Source organism: Pleurodeles waltl, chromosome 10, assembly GCF_031143425.1.
Source record: "Pleurodeles waltl isolate 20211129_DDA chromosome 10, aPleWal1.hap1.20221129, whole genome shotgun sequence".
NCBI lineage: Eukaryota > Metazoa > Chordata > Amphibia > Caudata > Salamandridae > Pleurodeles > Pleurodeles waltl.
Window position 1 is genome coordinate 279,527,677 of NC_090449.1, and position 18,324 is coordinate 279,546,000.

Genomic DNA, 18,324 nt, shown 5'->3' on the forward strand with positions numbered 1-18,324 from the left:
GGCCCCAGACAACTGTCAGGGATGAGGGCCCGACCTCAGGCCTCTCTAACCACTGTGACTGTGGAGAGTGGGGGGCGGTAGCCCCAGGTGCCTGGCACCCTTTGACCACTCTCTCTTCCACCAGGTCAGGGATGACAACCTGACCCTGGTCCTCCCCTCTGGGGCTCTGTAACCTCCCTGCAGAAGCGGCACCCCCAGAGTCAAAAACTGTCAGGGTGCTTGTAGAAGCAGTCCTGCACAATTCTTCCACCAGTGCAGGGATGTTAACCTGCAACTGATCCTCCAACCTGGGGTCTGTACCTTCAGGTTGGACCAGGGCCAGGGGTGAGGCTTCCCTCCCCCTGCCCTTTCTTCTGGGGTCCTGAACCACCCAACTAGGAGCGGCCCCCCCAGAAGACAACATGGTAGGGGCACTGTTAGCAGTAGCCCCTTCCTCCAGGTCAGGGGGGACACCCTTAACCTGGCCTCCCAATCCAGGGTCTGTACCCACAGACTGGATCACTGCCTGGCAACCCAGGACTTCCTGGGGGGCATACCTACCCCCTACCAGGTCAGAGTTTACCCTCTGAACCTGGTCATCCAACCCAGGGTCACCACCCTGCGGTTGAACCACTGCCTGGCACACCAGGACTTCCTTGGGAGCACACTTACCCCCCATCAGGTCAGAGTTTACCCCCTGAACCTGATCATTCAACCCAGAGTCACCATCCTGCGGTTGAACCATTGCCTGGCACACCAGGACTTCCAGGGGGGCACACTTACCCCCCTCAAGGGACACACTGTCCCGAAGGGCCACACAAGAGTCTGGCTGGCGCAGGTCTCCTGACCTCTGCCCATCTGACAGAGTCTGGATTCCCCCCAACCCAGAAATGGTCTTACCAAGGTCATTCATGGGGGGCTCTGCTCTCAGAGCTGACCCCTGACCCTCCAGGTTCTCCACTGGGGTCCGCAACCCCCTCTCAACCCTCTGTCTGGACTTCTGCCCCCCCTCACTAGGAGTGGTACTGCCAGACACCAGAACTGGTGGGACGCTGGCTAGAGCCGCCCCCCCAAGTTCTCCTGACACTGTGGGGTCTCCCTCAACAGATGGCCCTATGGTACAGGCTAGGCTCCCCTCCTGGTGTTCCCGCAGGGAACCCTCCAGGACCTGGGACCGGATCTCGGGCACCTTGGGCCTCAACCCATCCCCATTCCCTCTCCTCTGAGACTGGACATGGGGTCCCTCACCCATCCCACTACACTGGGACCTACCTGGGACGCTACAATCCTTCCCTACCTCACCTGGTTGGGAACTACCTAGACCACTCCTCTCAGGAGCACCCCCAAATGCCTCTTCAGACTCTCTGGTACTCACCCAGAAGTCTGCCTCCATTGTAAGCTCCCTGGGGTCAGAGAACTCACACTCCACCTGGTGTTGGCATAGCTCTGGAAAATAAGGACTAGACATATGCTCTCCAGCAATTACATCACTCAGCCCCTCACATGAATTAACCAAAGTACCCTTCACCCAACCATCCAGTGACTCTGCTTTGAAAAAGCACCCCACATCACCCTCCTGAGACTGGTGAGACAGTACCTGACTGTCCCTGACACTCAACCCACACTCTTCTGGGATGTTTTCACACTCCATAACCAGGACTTCTACCTGGGGGGAACCCCTCTCCCTGTCACTCTCACTTAGAGTCAGTAGAGTGTCCCTCCCACCAGTAGGAATACGACTCCCCATGCCAGTTCCCCAATCCACCTCAGGGACCCTGTGCATCACTGGAGCTACCTCATACCCCTGAACCTCCTGGCGTGTGTTAACTCCCTCCTTCAAGTAGGGCACCACCTCTCTGGGCATGTGCACTTCTGCAGCATCACTGGATATACAATTGTTGCTGCCACCATTCCAGCTGGACTCAGCCCTCATGACTTCCAGCTCTTTCAATTTAAGCTCGTAAGCATAAATCATTTTTTTAATCTCTAAGTTCCTCCTCCTTTCTTCCAACTTTTCCCACTTGTCATACTCCCTTTGCATCCTCAACTTTTCTGCCTCCAACCGGCGAACCCTTTCTGCCTGTCTGTCCTGCACATCTTTAGGAGTCAGACCCTTAGACGACACCCTGCTACCCCTCCTGGGGACCCTCCCCCCAGGCGTAACAGGTACCTCCACTACACCACTGTGTATCCTCTGCACTTCCCCACCCACATTCTCCTCCTCTGTGTGCCCTCCAGCCTTCTTGATTGTCACCCCGGCCCTCTGTGCCTGTTGCAGCTCCCCCTCCCTGGTGGAGCTCTCAGTGGGACAGTCAAGATCTTTAAGGAACTGTTTCAATTGAGCAACTGAGTACTCCTTCAGTTTCTCCATTTCAAACACAGCTCCAGCTGTTGCATCTCCAGATTGAGACATGATGGTCACAAGTGCAAAGTTCCAAAAGGCAGAAAAAAATAATTTCCCAATGAAGTAAAAAGAATCAGTCAAGGGATCAGCAAAATCATGGAAGTAGAATAAAAAGAGTCCTTAAGAGAAAAATCAAAAGATCACCAAACAAGTAGTATGTGGTCACGTAGTGGTCTGAGATCAAAACAGTAGTGTACACTCAATTACTGTATGTCAAGTACAAATACAAGTCCAATCCCACCGCTGCCACCAATGTTAGAAATGGGGTCTCTGGTTGACAGTCAGGTTACCCCCTGTTCAAGCAAGGACCCTCACTCTAGTTAGGATAAAAGAGAATCACCCTCAGCTAACCCCTGCTTACCCCCTTGGTAGCTTGGCAGAGCAGTAGGCTTAACCTCAGAGTGCTGGGCGTAAAGTATTTGTACCAACACACACAGTAACTTAATGAAAACACTACAAAATGACACAACACCAGTTTAGAAAAATAGGAAATATTTATCTAGACAAAACAAGACCAAAACGACAAAAATCCAACATACACAAGTCAAGTTATGATTTTTTAAAGGTTTAAAATAAAAAGAGTCTTTAGGTAGTTGTAACAACACACTAGCGCTGCTAGCGTGAAAATGTACCTGGTTTGCGTCAAAAATAACCCCGCACGGGCGATGTGTGTCGAAAGTAACCCTGCACGGTTATATGCGTCGAAAACAGCTCGGCACGGCGAGGCGCGTCGAAAAAGCCAGCCACGCGACGGTCCGAAAGTCCCGCGGCGCTGGTTGCGATCTCTCAGCCTTCGTCAGCGATGCTGCGCTTCGTTTCTCCTGCTCCGGGCGTCGATTCTCCGGTCGCGTTTCCTGCGGCGTCGTTTCTCAGCTGCGGAGCCGGCGTCGCGTCGTTTTCTCAGCCGCGATCGGATTCGCGTCGATCTTTTCTCCGCACGGCACTCGGTGCGTGTATTTTTGTCCTTAGGCTGCCAGCCTCTCCTTTCAGGGTCCCAGGAACTGGAAGGGCACCACAGAGCAGAGTAGGGGTCTCTCCAGAGACTCCAGGTGCTGGCAGGAAGAAGTCTTTGCTATCCCTGAGACTTCAACAACAGGAGGCAAGCTCTACATCAAGCCCTTGGAGATTTCTTCTTCAAGATGGAAGGCACACAAAGTCCAGTCTTTGCCCTCTTACTCTGGCAGAAGCAGCACTGCAGGAAAGCTCCACAAAGCACAGTCACAGGCAGGGCAGCACTTGTTCCTCAGCTATCAGCTCTTCTCCAGGCAGAGGTTCCTCTTGATTCCAGAAGTGTTTCTAAAGTTTGTAAGTTTGGGTGCCCTTCTTATACCCATTTTAGTCTTTGAAGTCACCTTTCTTCAAAGGGGACTCACACCTTCTTGTGAAATCCTGCCTTGCCCAGGCAAGGCCTCAGACACACACCAGGGGGCTGGAGACAGCATTGTCAGAGGCAGGCACAGTCCTTTCAGATGAGAGTGACCACTCCACCCCTCCCTCCTAGCAGAGATGGCTAATCAGGAAATGCAGATCACACCCCAGCTCCCTTTGTGTCACTGTCTGGTGTGAGGTGAAAAACAACCCAACTGTCAAAACTGACCCAGACAGGGAATCCACAAACCAGGCAGAGTCACAGAATGGTTTAAGCAAGAAAATGCTCACTTTCTAAAAGTGGCATTTCCAAACGCACAATCTCAAAATCAACTTTACTAAAAGATGTATTTTTAAATTGTGAGTTCAGGGATCCCAAACTCCACATGTCCATCTACTCTCTAGGGGAATCTACACTTTAATCATATTTAAAGGTAGCCCCCATATTATCCTAAGAGAGAGAGACAGACCTTGCAACAGTGAAAACGAAATTGGCAGTATTTCACTGTCAGGACATATAAACCACATTACTATATGTCCTACCTTATCCATACACTGCACCCTGCCCTTGGGGCTACCTAGGGCCTACCTTAGGGGTGCCTTACATGTAAGGAAAGGGAAGGTTTAGGCCTGGCAAGTGGGTACACTTGCCAAGTCGAATTTACAGTGTAAAAATACACATACAGACACTGCAGGGGCAGGTCTGAGACATGATTACAGAGCTACTTATGTGGGTGGCACAACCAGTGCTGCAGGCCCACTAGTAGCATTTGATTTACAGGCCCTGGCACCTCTAGTGCACATTACTAGGGACTTACTAGTAATTCAAATATGCCAATCATGGATGAACCACTTACATACAATTTAAACAGGAGAGCATATGCACTTTAGCACTGGTTAGCAGTGGTAAAGTGCCCAGAGTTGAAAAGCCAACAGCAACATGTCAGAAAAAAATAGGAGGCAGGAGGCGAAAAAGACTGGGGATGACCCTGCATAAGCAAAAGTCCAACACACTTGAACCAAGAAAGATTGTGTTTTCAGGGGATCGCCTGAAAAACGTTCTGGAGGAGCTAGGGGAATAGCTGAGGAAATGTTGATGGAAATGTTTGTAGGAGGATTACCTCCAGAAGCTTGAGAAGGAGGACCAGGCCAAGACACACCCAAAGGACTTTGTTCCTTTTTTTCTACCCTTTCGTGCAACTGACTCACTCTCTCAGCTAAGCTGGCTGCTATATCCTTTGATGACACTACCTCTGCTTGGAGCTGCGTGATAACATTGACTAGCTCGTCCAATGTGGCCATGTTAAGAACACACGCAAACCAGGAGGATAATTAATTTGTGGGCTCATTATTCTGTCAGGGAGACTAGATCCTCGGGCCTGCGTACGCTCCCAACATGTCCACCACTAGACAGCTCCAAAACTCTGATTGATATATCACAGAGCCGGAGAGACTCCAAGCGGGGGAAAAGGGGATTAGGATCGGAACAGCTGGGAAAGGAGACCTGTAGGAAGCAAAAGGTTAAACAACACAATATCAAGAGATTATCACATTGATTTTTACTGGACTATGATTCTAAGCATTGTCATACTGTAACCATGGATAACTTAAGAAAGGACTATAACTAGACCTCAAAATGTCTGGTAACCTGGGAAGGAATCATGGATGGTTAATACAATGTCTCATATGAACTTTTCATGAAATGTCACATACTGTCCAGGAATATAAGAACCTTCTAGAATTATGTTTCAGAACCAACATTGCCTCTTTACATGGGGACGAAAGGTAATCTGCACATTCCCTGGAAAACAATAGGAATTGTACTAAGGACTTAACATGCACATAGAATGTAACATCTTGAATTTAACACCTTTGCAGAAAATTCAAAAGGCCCTGGATAATCATGTGCACTTCAGGAAACACTACACATCAAAGTTTTAATTGCCATGAAATGATCATGCACACTGTAAGCAATCTGAACATCAAGGTTTAAATGTGGGAAATGAATAGTGCACACTGCCGATTCCAACGAGTACATGCAAATGCCATGAAATGATCGCTCACACTGTAAGCGATCTGAACATCTAGATTTAAATGCGGGAAATGAATCGCATGTCTAGCCGATTCGAATGCCACCATGCAAATGCCAAGAAATGGTCACGCACAATGAATATCAAGAGTTAAATACAAGGAATGAATTGTGCGTCTTGCCGATTCGAATGCCACCATGCAAATGCCAAGAAATGGAAGCGCACAATCAATATCAAGAGTTAAATGCAAGGAATGAATCGCGCGTCTTGCTGATTCAAATGCCACCATGCAAATGCCAAGAAGTGGTAGCGCACACTGAATAACAAGAGTTTAATGCCAGGAATGAATTGCGCGTCTTGCCGATTCGGAAGCCAATATGCAAATGTCAAGAAACGGTTGCGCACACTGTTGCTGACCCGAATCTCAAAAGTCAAATGCCAAGAATGAATCGCGCCTCTTGCCGATTCGAATACCAGCATATAAACAGCAGAAAACCACAAGCACATTCACACGCACAAGGAAAATCTTTCAACATGAAAGCTAGGCCCAAAAACTCGAATGCCTTTGAAAACGGAGTCAGGGGCCTAGCCCGACCTCCGTCTTACCGCCCTGTTCAAGGATCACCAATACAATGAAGGACAAGGCCTGGTAGACCTCCGGAAACAGGAGCTTAGGGAGTTGCTGCTGCTCTGCACCGGGACCTCTGAATAGTGAGCACGTGGAGCTGGCTTCCTTATATAGAGTATGGCCCAGCCCACAACCACATCCAGTCATGCTGCAGAGAAAGCTTCTGGAAGGCCCTAGAAAGGGACCACACCCTAACACACTCAGTAAGTCGGCAGCAATACCTTGCAAAAGAACAGTTACTGCAAACATCATTAATAGTGTTTTTCAAGGTTAAAGTCTGCAATGCAAAAGGTTAACATACTGCATATAAACACAATGCATGAATTATGCTCTTGCAGAAAGGCTGGGTTTTTGCATTTTAGTCGCCCGTAGAGCGCGCACTACCCTGATGTTGACAATTTCCAGTGACACACAGGTAAGACACTGTAACTTCACCTTCCATAGCAGTTTTGTATTGTAAAGTTTCATTGGCAGGCTGATATTCCCACGACTATGGCACTTACTGTACCCTTTGACGTGTCTATTTACAGATATGTGTGCCCCACTCTGGCTCCTGGTGTATTGACTGCAGCAAAACACAGGTCATACCTATGTATACATTACTGTACAGTTGATTTGCAATGTCTACAGATTGTTAAACAAATACATAGTTCAATCACTTGACAGGCTCAATACTTGTATTTTTTACAAGGATGTTTATTTATGTCCTAATAAGTGGATGGGGTATTGCTATAGGCTAAGGTGGTGGTGGAGGACAGTCCAGGTTACAGTCCAGTCTATTTGTATCACAGGTGCATTGTCCAAGGGGGCATAGGAAGGGGAGCAATGGCAGTTCAAGGTGGACAGGGTGACAGTGGGACACAAGGGTGACAATCAGGAGAGTCCTATTTCCTGGCGGGGGTCTTGGCAATGTTCTCTGGCTTCTGCTTAGATCGCAAGGACTGTTTGTGGGGTGGTTCTACTTCTGCAGGGGCTGGGGTACTGGTGGCCTGTTGTTCCTGTTGAAGGGTTTCTGTCCACTAGCATCAGCGGAGGTGGAGGGCTGTTCATCGGTGTGGCTAATGTCAGGGGCCTGTTGGTGTGCCACTGCCTCCCTTGTGGTGTTGGCCATGTCTGCCAGCACCCTTGCAATGGTGACCAGGGTGGTGTGGATGTCCCTCAGGTCCTCCCTGATCCCCAGGTACTGTCCCTCCTGCAGCCGCTGGGTCTCCTGCAACTTGGCCAGTATCTTGCCCATCGTCTCCTGGGAATGGTGGTATGTTCTCAGGATGTTGGTGAGTGCCTCGTGGAGAGTTGGTTCCCCGAGCTTGTCCTCCCCCTGTTGCACAGCAGTCCTTCCAGCTTCCCTGTTGTCCTGTGCCTCTGTCCCCTGAACCGTCCACTGATCCCAGGTCCCTGATCGTCCTGTGTTTGTGGGGTGTACCGGGGTCCCTGTAGTGGTGGACACACTGCTGATTGACGTGTCCTTGGGACAGAGGTCTGGGCGCACTGGGTGGGTGCTGTGCTGGTGTTTCCTGAGGGGGGAGGCTCTGTGGTGGTATTGGACTGTGCCTGGGTAACCGACTGTCCGGAGGTCCCCGGTGGGCCAGGTTGGTCATCCAGATCCAGTTGTGCAGAGCTGCTGTCATCACTGAGGGCTTCTTCTGTGGGGGGACTGGATGTTGCTGGCACCTCCTCTCTGGTGACATTGTGTGGGGGACCTGTGGGGATGTAAATGCTGTGATATTGTTTCTGCGTGTGCTATCTTGTGCATGGGTGTTTTGCCCTGTAAGGTTGTGATTGCCCTGTCAGCTTAGGCTTGTGTGAGTGGTGATTTGGTTGGCTAGGTTATTGTCTAAAGTGTGCATGCTTTGGTGATGGGTGTCCTTGCAGGTCTCTGATGGGTGTCCATGCATTGGTGTTGCATGCAGGGCTTGGTAGATTGAGGAGTGGGCTGTGATTGTGGGGTGTATATGAGGTGGTGGAGTGATGAGAGTGAGGGTAGGGGTATGGGTATATGGCATGCAGGTAGGGAGGTGATCGTAATAGAGAGTTTACTTACCAGAGTCCAATCCTCTTGCTACTCATGCCAGGCCCTTAGGATGCAGTATTGCCAAGACTTGCTCCTCCCATGTTGTTAGTTGTGGGGAGGAGGTGGGGTCTACCGCCAGTCCTCTGGACTGCTATCTGGTGTCTTGCAATGACGGAACGCACTTTACCCCGTAGGTCGTTCCACCTCTTCCTGATGTCATGCGTTGTTCTTGGTTGCTGTCCCACGGCATTGACCCTGCCCACGATTCTCCGCTTTAGCTCCATCTTCCTAGCGATGGATGTCTGCTGCACCTGTGATCCGAATAGCTATAGCTCTACCTGGATGATTTCCTCCACCATGACCCTTAGCTCCTCCTCAGAGAACCTGGGGTGTCTTTCTGGTGCCATGGGTGTATTGTGAGTGGTGCGTGTGAGGATGTGCGGGGTGAAGTGTTGGGGTGTGTGCTGTGAGGTGCGTGGATGGCATATGGGTGATGATGTTCTGTGGCTCTGGTTTTGTGGGTGCTCTTGCTGTATCTCTCTCTACTGGCAATTTTTTGAGTTGTAAAGTGTTGTGGGTAATGTGTGTGTGTGTTTTATAGTGGTGTGGGTGTGTGGGTGTAATGTGTGCATGTGTGTCAGGTGTGTGTAGTTTGAATTGTCCAATGTAGTGTTGTTTTGTTAGTTTGTGTGTATTTTGAGCGCGGCGGTATGTACCGCCAATGGTTTACCTTGGTTGAATGTCATCTGCGGTGATTCATGGGTCATAATGCTGTGTGTGTAGTTCAGTTGGCATAACGGTGTGGGTTTTGCTACCGCCATTTTATCACTGACCTTTGTGCTGGCGGACGTATGTGAGTGGCTGTATAGTGAAGGATTGCTGTGTGTCATAATATGGGTAGCGGTAAACCACCGCCGCAGCAGTATGTTGGCAGCAGTCAGCATATTGGTAAGCAGGACTTCCCACCAATTTCATAATGAGGGCCTTTGTCTTTTTCTGAACCTTTGATGCTGATTTTCTAATGCTTTGCTGACCAGACTAATGCCCTGATGACGAAGACTGTCACAGCTTGCTGATCCACACTGATGATAGGTATATTGACTATGACTCTGTTTGCTATGTCTATTTCCTTTTGTTTCTAGGTACCAACCACTATTTTGATAGAGCCGTAGTTAGATGTTTTCCAAATTAGTGTGACAAAGTTGTTTTGCATGAGTCCCAAGTATGCTAATTCTAATCTGGTGTTAGGGTTCTCACTGATTAAGTTCTCCACATGTATTAACAGTAGATGTCTTTCTTTGCTGAATCTAAATGTATGTGATATAGTTTGCGCAGTTATTCTTGTTATTAATTTGCACTGTAACTTTGGAATGTGTAGTAGCTCAAGCTTTGATTAGATTGTGAATCCTTCACCGTTTTGGACAACAAGTATTGTTTTTCTATGTTTATTAGTTGATTTTGAGGATGAGTTGTGTGATATTAGCATTGTTAATGTAGGGAAATAAACATTTTAACTTTTACATAAAGATGTGGTTATTCATGGCCGAGAGGTCATGGTGAGTGGAAATTACTGACTCCTAATGATTATTGATGTTATTGATAGTTGAAGTTATTGAGCTGTATTGGCACGGGATACATGGTGGGAAAACCTCGAAGCGAGTCAAAAGGTCCATCTGTCTATTCGCATATCCCTTGTACGTTTACTTATTAAGGTCTAATACGCTAACACTGTCTCCCAGCTACACCAAGGTCGTATTGTTCACTGTCAACTTTACCATTAAAGAGGATTTTAAATGACAATTGGCTTGATTCCAAACAGGACACTGCAGCCTGCAGAGAAAACAGATTTAAGGGGTTTCTCACTACTAGGACATGTAAAACTTCAAAGTACAAGTCTAACTTTTCATGTACAATGCAGACTTGTTTGCACCCTAACTTAGGGCTGACGTGTATTATAAAAGCAAAACTAGGTCTGCAAAAGGTTTATATTGCTAGGTCGAATTGTTTAAAACTGCATGCAGGTTTCAATGGCAGGCAAGACATGTTTTAAGGGGCTACGTAAGTGGGTGGCAGAATAAATGCTGCAGGTCCACTCCTAAAATTTAAGTTACTGGCCCTGGGTACATGTTGTACTACTTTAAAAGGGACTTGTAAGTAAACTAAGGGGGTGATTCTGACCCCGGCGGTACAAGACCGCCGGGGCCAGGGTCGGCGGGAGCACCGCCGACAGGCCGGCGGTGCCCCGCAGGGCATTCTGACCGCGGCGGTTCTGCCGCAGTCAGAAGAGGCAAACCGGCGGTCTCCCGCCGGTTTACCGCTGCCCTTAGAATCCCCAAGCTGTGCCCATTCCAATGGCATGGGCACGGCAGGGGCCCCCGTAAGAGGGCCCCGCAAAGTATTTCAGTGTCTGCTAAGCAGACACTGAAATACGCGACGGGTGCAACTGCACCCGTCGCACCCCTGCAACTCCGCCGGCTCAATTCTGAGCCGGCGTCCTCGTTGCAGGGGCATTTCCTCTGGGCCGGCGGGCGCTCTTTTGGAGAGCGCCCGCCGGCCCAGAGGAAATGTCTAAATGGCCGCCGCGGTCTTTTGACCGCGGTGCGGTCATTCAGCGGCGGTACCTTGGCGGACGGCCTCCGCCGTCCGCCAGGGTCATAATCAGGCCCTAAATGTACTGACCAGGTGTAATGAAGTCGCACTATGTTTTGGGGGGGAACACAAGCACTTTAGCACTAATTACCACTGGTAAAGTGCACAGAGCCCTAAAAGCCAACACAAATTGATTCAGAAAACAAGATGGTTGAAGGCAAAGCTTTTGAGGCGACCGTGCAGAGAGGGCCAAGTCCAACAATTTCGTGTAAGACAACAATTGGGCTGATAGTGCAGTTTTAAACACCTTTGCCGCACCAAACAGGCCCAAGTACCATTAGTATGGTGCTTGCCAGAATCTCAGACTCTTTGATAAAAGGGTGATGTTGAAATGTTTTAGCTTACGGGGCACACTGTTCACCTACCCAACATTTCCGTATAAGTTTACTATTTTTCTATTGAGAGAGATAAGAAGTAACAAGTAAAATTAATCAGCACATCACAAGTCTGTAGGGGAGGACGATGCTGTCAGTGGTTTGAATATCCTCTTAAATTGTGGGCGTTCCTTGGAGGACATTATCGTAATTGAGATACAGAGTTGAAAGTGCCTTGACCCTGTTCAGCGCCTGTGTGTGTAATCCATTTTTCTAGAGGTAGCAGATCATTATAAAATATGGAACATTAGATTCCTTCCAGCACTTTCCAGGAACCTGCTAAGCTTTTAAAGGGATCTCATCTTTTTAGTGGACAATTTATTTTCCAATGTTTTGGTAGGTTTGTTTGTGGTGTTATATCTGCAAAGTATGCCATCCCAGTGGTGGAACCATTAGAGACAGATGCCATCGGCGGTTGTACTCTTCATATTAAGCATGAACTGGCGTTTAAGTCTGGCTGTGGGTCACGGCCCTCATTGTGGGTGATCCGTAATCATTCTTCTTTATTCCCCACCCCAGATTTGTTATTAGCCAGGTTCTCGGCAATTCTAGGAGCACGGAAGTAACAGAAATAATGAGTTTATGGAAATTAACATGCATAACTTGGATGTGCCTTTTCAATTTCCGCATGTTTCCCCTGTATTCCACCCTGAGACCTCGATAGCTTGAAACAGACAACATTGCGGGCGGAATGGCACTTATCTGCAGAGTTTCCGCTGAAAGTGTAACTCCCATGGGCAGGGTTACTCCTGTTAGCAGTCCATCGGAATCAGCAGGCCACGACTAATGAGAGCCTCAGTTGTTTTTTAGAATGTGTTTGTCTTCTCTCAGACTTTTATGTATGTTTTATAAGGAGCATTAATAGATAAACCTATATTTAAATGTACGAAACAGTCAGATCTACACTGAAAGAAACAATACACGACAAATTGCAATATTCCAAAAGTCAGCAAAGTCCACCTTTGCAGCAGAATGCATGTTCATAATTATTCATCCACAAACACACATGAAGGCACAAAGAGGTAAGCGAGTCTGTTAAGCTAGAGGAACATACAGCCTTGTCACTGACATACTTTTTATTCCATTTCAGGTAATGCTAGGGGGGGCAAGAGGGTTTAATTCTCAACAACAGATTCCGCAAGCAAAACAAATAAGTGGTCCCCCAGCTGCTGCTCTGCTGGATAAAACGGACCATTTGTCATTCATCTCGGCTACCAAGAGGAAACATAAAGCCGCACTCTGCTAAACACTGGCACATCTCACAGCACTATATACAACAATGGCCTCAGAGGTCAGCAAGGTATCTTTCCATGCAAAACGTTGTAACACAACGGTGAGCAGGAGACTAAAGCCTACGGGAGGCATTCTGAAAGCTGTGAAGATGACACATCAAATTACTTTTATCGATGGTTTACTTTCCTAGGGCGCGAAACGAACTGGCATGTGACCTAACTTGAATATCAAGCGAAATAGCAAGCATTACCTTAAAGGAGATGAAATACTGTTTACCTGGGCATATTGCATGCATAATTTGTACGGCAAAACTTAGTGTTTTAACATGTAATCGCTGATACTCCTAAAACAATAAAGCAAATATATCTATATATATAATAATCAAAAGGTAATTGACGCCACAGTAAAATGGTGCCACATTACATGGATGACACTCCAGTTTGTACAACTTTGCAGGGACAACTGAAACAGCCTGCCTGTGCAAATTTCGTATTTGCACTCTACAAGTGCTGCATAGTTGGTGCAAAATTGCTGGCACCAGTACAATGTATGTAATCTGGAAATGTCTGTGCAATATTTGCACGAGTGCAATCATAGTATAGAGCACTAAGCACGCATAGTTCAACAATGCAAGCAATATATGCAATTTTATATTTTGTCTGCATTACATAAAAATACTATGATTTTAATATAGACATTATTGATTTTGCCAAAAGAAATATGATACGATTTTCCATATTATCTGACACGTTGGCAGGGCTCTGCCAAACTTTCAGTTTTATTCCTGGGCTGTCATGATTAGGAAGTTACCTTTAATTCTAGTCCGCAGTGAAGTAAATCTAACCAAGTGAATGGGTGATATTCATAGCCACACTAATACCATGGAAGAATTTTTTTGCATACGTTTGCTGCTACTATTTTGTTGGAAAGTGTTAGACTTTTCATCCTTGGCATAGTCTCCCTTAACTTTTTGCCTCTGTTTCCCAGGTTGTTGATGTGTGCTGCACTCTGATTTTGTTGTTTTTGTTACTTTGGGCACTTTACCACTGCTAACCAGTGCTAAAGTGCATGTGCTCCTTTACAAAGTGTGTATGTAATTGGTTTATCCATGATTGGCATATTTAATTTATTAGTAAGTCCCTAATACAGTGCACTAGAGGTGTCCAGGGCCTGTAAATCAAATGCTACTAGCGGGCCCGCAGCACTGGTTGTGCCACCCACATAAGTAACTATGGAATCATGTCTCAGACAGGCCACTGCAATGTCTGTGTGTACAGTTTTAACTGTAAATTCGACTTGGCAAGTGTACTAACTTGCCAGGCCTAAACATTCACTTTTCTTACATGTAAGACACCCCTAAGGTAGGCCCTAGGTAGCCCCAAGGGCAGGGTGCAGTGAATGGTTAAGGTAGGACATTTAGTAATGTGTTTTATATGTCCTAACAGTGAAATATTGCTAACTTCATTTTTCACTGTTGCAAGGCCTGTCCCTCTCACAGGTGAACATGGGGACTACCTTTAAATATGATTAATGTGTAGATTCCCTTTGGGAGCGGGTGGACATGTGGAGTTTAAGGTCTCTGAGCTCATAATTTAAAAATAAATCTTTTAGTAAAGATGATTTTAAGATTGTGTGGTTGAAAATGCCACTTTTAGAAAGTGAGCATTTTCTTGCTCATACCATTTCTGGTACTCTGCCTGTTTGTGGATTCCCTGTCTGGGTCAGTTTGACAGTTGGGGTGGTTTCACCTCACACTAGACAGTGACACAAAGGGAGCTGGGGTGTAGTCTGCATTTCCTGATGAGCCATCTGTGCTAGGAGGGAGTGGAGGAGTGGTCACTCACACCTGAAAGGTCTGTGCCTGCCCTCACACAATGCAGTCTCCAACCCCCTGGTGAGTGTCTGGGGCCTGGCCTGGGCAAGGCAGGATTTCACATTCAAGAGAGACTTTGCTTTGAAGTAAGCCTACTTCTTTTTTTTTTTTTTCATTTCTCTATTTTTTTTTTATTATTGGAAGGAAACATATAACAAATATATTCTTAACTCACTTTACACTGAAAACTTAAGATTCAGAACATAGAGTGGAACAGACAAGAGAAAGTCATCGCCTAGCTAAATAATACAAAACGTAACCACCCGTCTAATCCAGACTGGAGGTAGTACCCCATTATATTGAAGGAAGGTGGCCCTAATCGTTATGGGCTCGTATCCAAGCCTGGAATGGCCCCCATCTTGCCTTCCCTTTCCTCCTAGCATGTTTTCCCTTACGTTCATATAATGCCATCTCCAGGTGGTATACAGACAGCAACCCAGCCAACCATTGCTGCCAGGACGGGGGTCGAGCATTCAGCCATGTGGATGATATACAAATTTGATGCACTGCCATAGCTACAAAAATAAATGCTCTATGTGGTCCAACTGCTTCGCCATCAACCCCAAAGACCATGACCTCAGGTGTGAGGACAAAATCATATCCCAAAACCTCCTTCAAAACAGATTGAATACCTTCCCTCGAGGCCTTTAATTCCCCGCATGTAGCAATCATATGTATGATGTCTATACCATACATCCCACATCTTGGACAGTTTATTCCTGACACACATCCCCATTTAGCGAGGAGAGCTGGGGTATGATACAAATCGAACATAGTCTTATAGTGTTGCGCTTGCAAGGAAGATGATAATAGAATAGTGCATCCCAGCTCCAGTGACCTCATAAAGTTGTTACTCCCATCTACCAACTTCTTGCTCCACCTCTCCTTATTCTTCTCTAAATCATCTGGCTGTTCCGCCAGCAATAAGGGATAGATTGACCTGATAGTTATATTGGGGTTAGCCAAAATATCATTCAACAATTGGTTGCTTCTAAATCCCTGCACCCCCCCCTTGTTTTTTTCCCTAAAAAATCCTGTATCTGTAAATATTTGAAAAAGTCCCTTTGCTCTAGACCATACTGCTCCTGTAGATCTCGAAACGCCTTAACCCCAGAATTATCAAAAAAGTTCCCTAACCTAATTATGCCTAGGGAGGACCAATTTGCCAAATATTTATCATGAAAGATTTCAGGGAGCAATGGATTCTTCTCAATCATGGTATAATGATTAAATCTACCAAATCCCTTCTTCTTGTACCATAATCGCCAGCACTTATGGGCCGCTCCCAGAACCTTATATCTAGTTTTCTTATAATATCCAGGCTCATGATATGTTACCAGACACCCATTGGCTACTGACCCTATCTGCAACTCGTATATATTGGGGCAATCCACTTCCACGATTCCTTCTTTATTAGGACCCCATAGAGGGCGCATGTACTGAAAAGCTGCTGCCATTTGATATAATTTTATATTCGGTAAGGACCACCCACCCCTTTCTCGAGGGAGAGACATAAATTTGCTTGATCTCCTACACTTACCATATGCCCATATAAATCTCATAATCACTCTATCGATCTCTTTAAATCTCAGATTAGTAAAGCTCAGTGGTATGGCATGAAATAGATACAGCAGCTTCGGGAGGAAAATCATTTTCACCATATTACACCGCCCCACAATAGTCAGATGCAAATTATTCCATCTGCACATATCTTCTCTGACTCTTGCAAGTATAGGATCTATGTTCAGCTTGACAACTTCATCTACCTTTGGTGTAATATTAATACCTAAATTTACTGCATGATCCACCCTCCGAGTGTCTTTAGTATTTGTATATTGATTGGCCAACAGCTGCGTTTTAGCTCCATTTAACAGGTATCCAGAAAACCTTCCAAATGTTTTCGTCACTTCTTCAACCTCTCTCAGTGCCGAATCAGGGGAGGGCGTTAGTATGGCTATATCATCTGCATATGCTAAGACTTTTGTGTCCCATCCCTGCCTATGTATTGGTGAAATCTTGCTAGTTTCCTCCAACTGTCTAAGCAGAGGGTCTATATACAAAGCAAACAGGAGGGGGGAACATGGGCATCCCTGCCTAGTGCCTCTCCTGATCAAAATACTCTTGGATTGTCCTCCCATTAATTGTATTCTCACAGCCGGTGATCTATATAAAGCCCTTACTGCTATAATAAATTTCTTCTCTAACCCATAATACTCCATAACATACCACAGATACTTCCAATTCACCCGATCGAATGCCTTTTCTGCGTCCAAAAATGCAACCGCCATAGGTTCCTTTGCTACTTCCGTAGCGTCAAAAAGTGCTAAGACTCTCTGAATATGATTAGTTGTATCTCTTCCTGGGACAAATCCATGCTGCCTAGGGGAGACCAATTTCTTAATCACCAGTGATAATCGAGCGGCCAGGATCTTTTAATATATTTTAACATCACTATTTATTAATGTGATCGGGCGATATGAGGCCGGATTTAACGGGGATTTTCCCTTCTTCAGGAACATGACTATATTAGCCAGATCCCAAGATGGGGGAATTTTTCCTCCATTCTGTATCTGAATAAATAACTCTACCATTACCGGGAGTAATAATAGTTTAAAAACTTTATAGAATTCTAAGGGGATCGAGTCAGGACCCGTAGTTTTCCCCGTGGGTAGGTCACTCATTGCCATATCTATTTCTGAAATATCTATCTGCTCTCCCAGGCGTAAATTGTCACTCTTACCTAGTTTCTCCAACTTAATGGGATATAGAAACGCCAACATTTCTTCCTCCGAATACACTGATACATCGTTAAACAGTTCCTGATAATATCCATGGAACACCTTTCTAATTCCATCCGCTTCAGATATTATCTGTCCTTGCCAGTCTTTAATCTCCCTAATAACCCCGGACGCTGTTTTCTGAGTTGTCCGTATTGCTAGCAAACGCCCAACTTTTTCTCCATACTCATACCCTTGTGCACGCTGTGCTAGATATTTCTCCGCTATTCTTTGGGCTGTGGCCTCGTTCATTGCTGCTTTTACTATGACGACTTCTTCCTGCACCCTCCTTATATCTATTCCAGTTTCTATAGCTATAACCAGTTGCCTTTCTGCAAACCGCAGCTTCGCTTGGGACTCTATTATTCTACCTTGAGTATCCTTCTGCCTTTTAATACTAAAGCTTAGTGTTTCACCACAGATACCTGATTTCAAAGTATCCCAAACTATCTCTACTGAGGCTGACCCCTGATTAAACCCCAGAAATTCAGCTATCCACTTTCTCATATGCTCACAGTATTCCGGGTCCTTTAGAAGTCCCCTTTCAAATGTCCATCTACTAGCTTTTGGTTCTAACCCATCCAGTTCTATATCCAAGACTAAAGGATTATGATCTGATACTATCCGTGAATATAACTCAATCCTGCACTGCTTTAGAAATACAGGAGAGATTAAAAAATAATCGAGTCGCGCTAATGTCGCATGATGGGCCGAATAATAAATATATCCGGGGTCGGGCTTACGCAGATTCGCCCAAGCATCCACTAACCCTAGTTCTTGCTGAATGGCAACCATTGCCTTATAAACCCGAGGTTTACGCCACTGATACTTCTTAGTTGTGGGTGTTAACAAATCCTGTAGTCCCTCCCAAGATCCATTAAAGTTGAAGTCACCACATATAATATAGGGAGGGGCCCAACCTGTTAGCTCGATAGCAAGGGTATCGACTACTATTGGGTCGTCCGTGACTGCCCCGTATAAGGAGCATAATGTAAAGC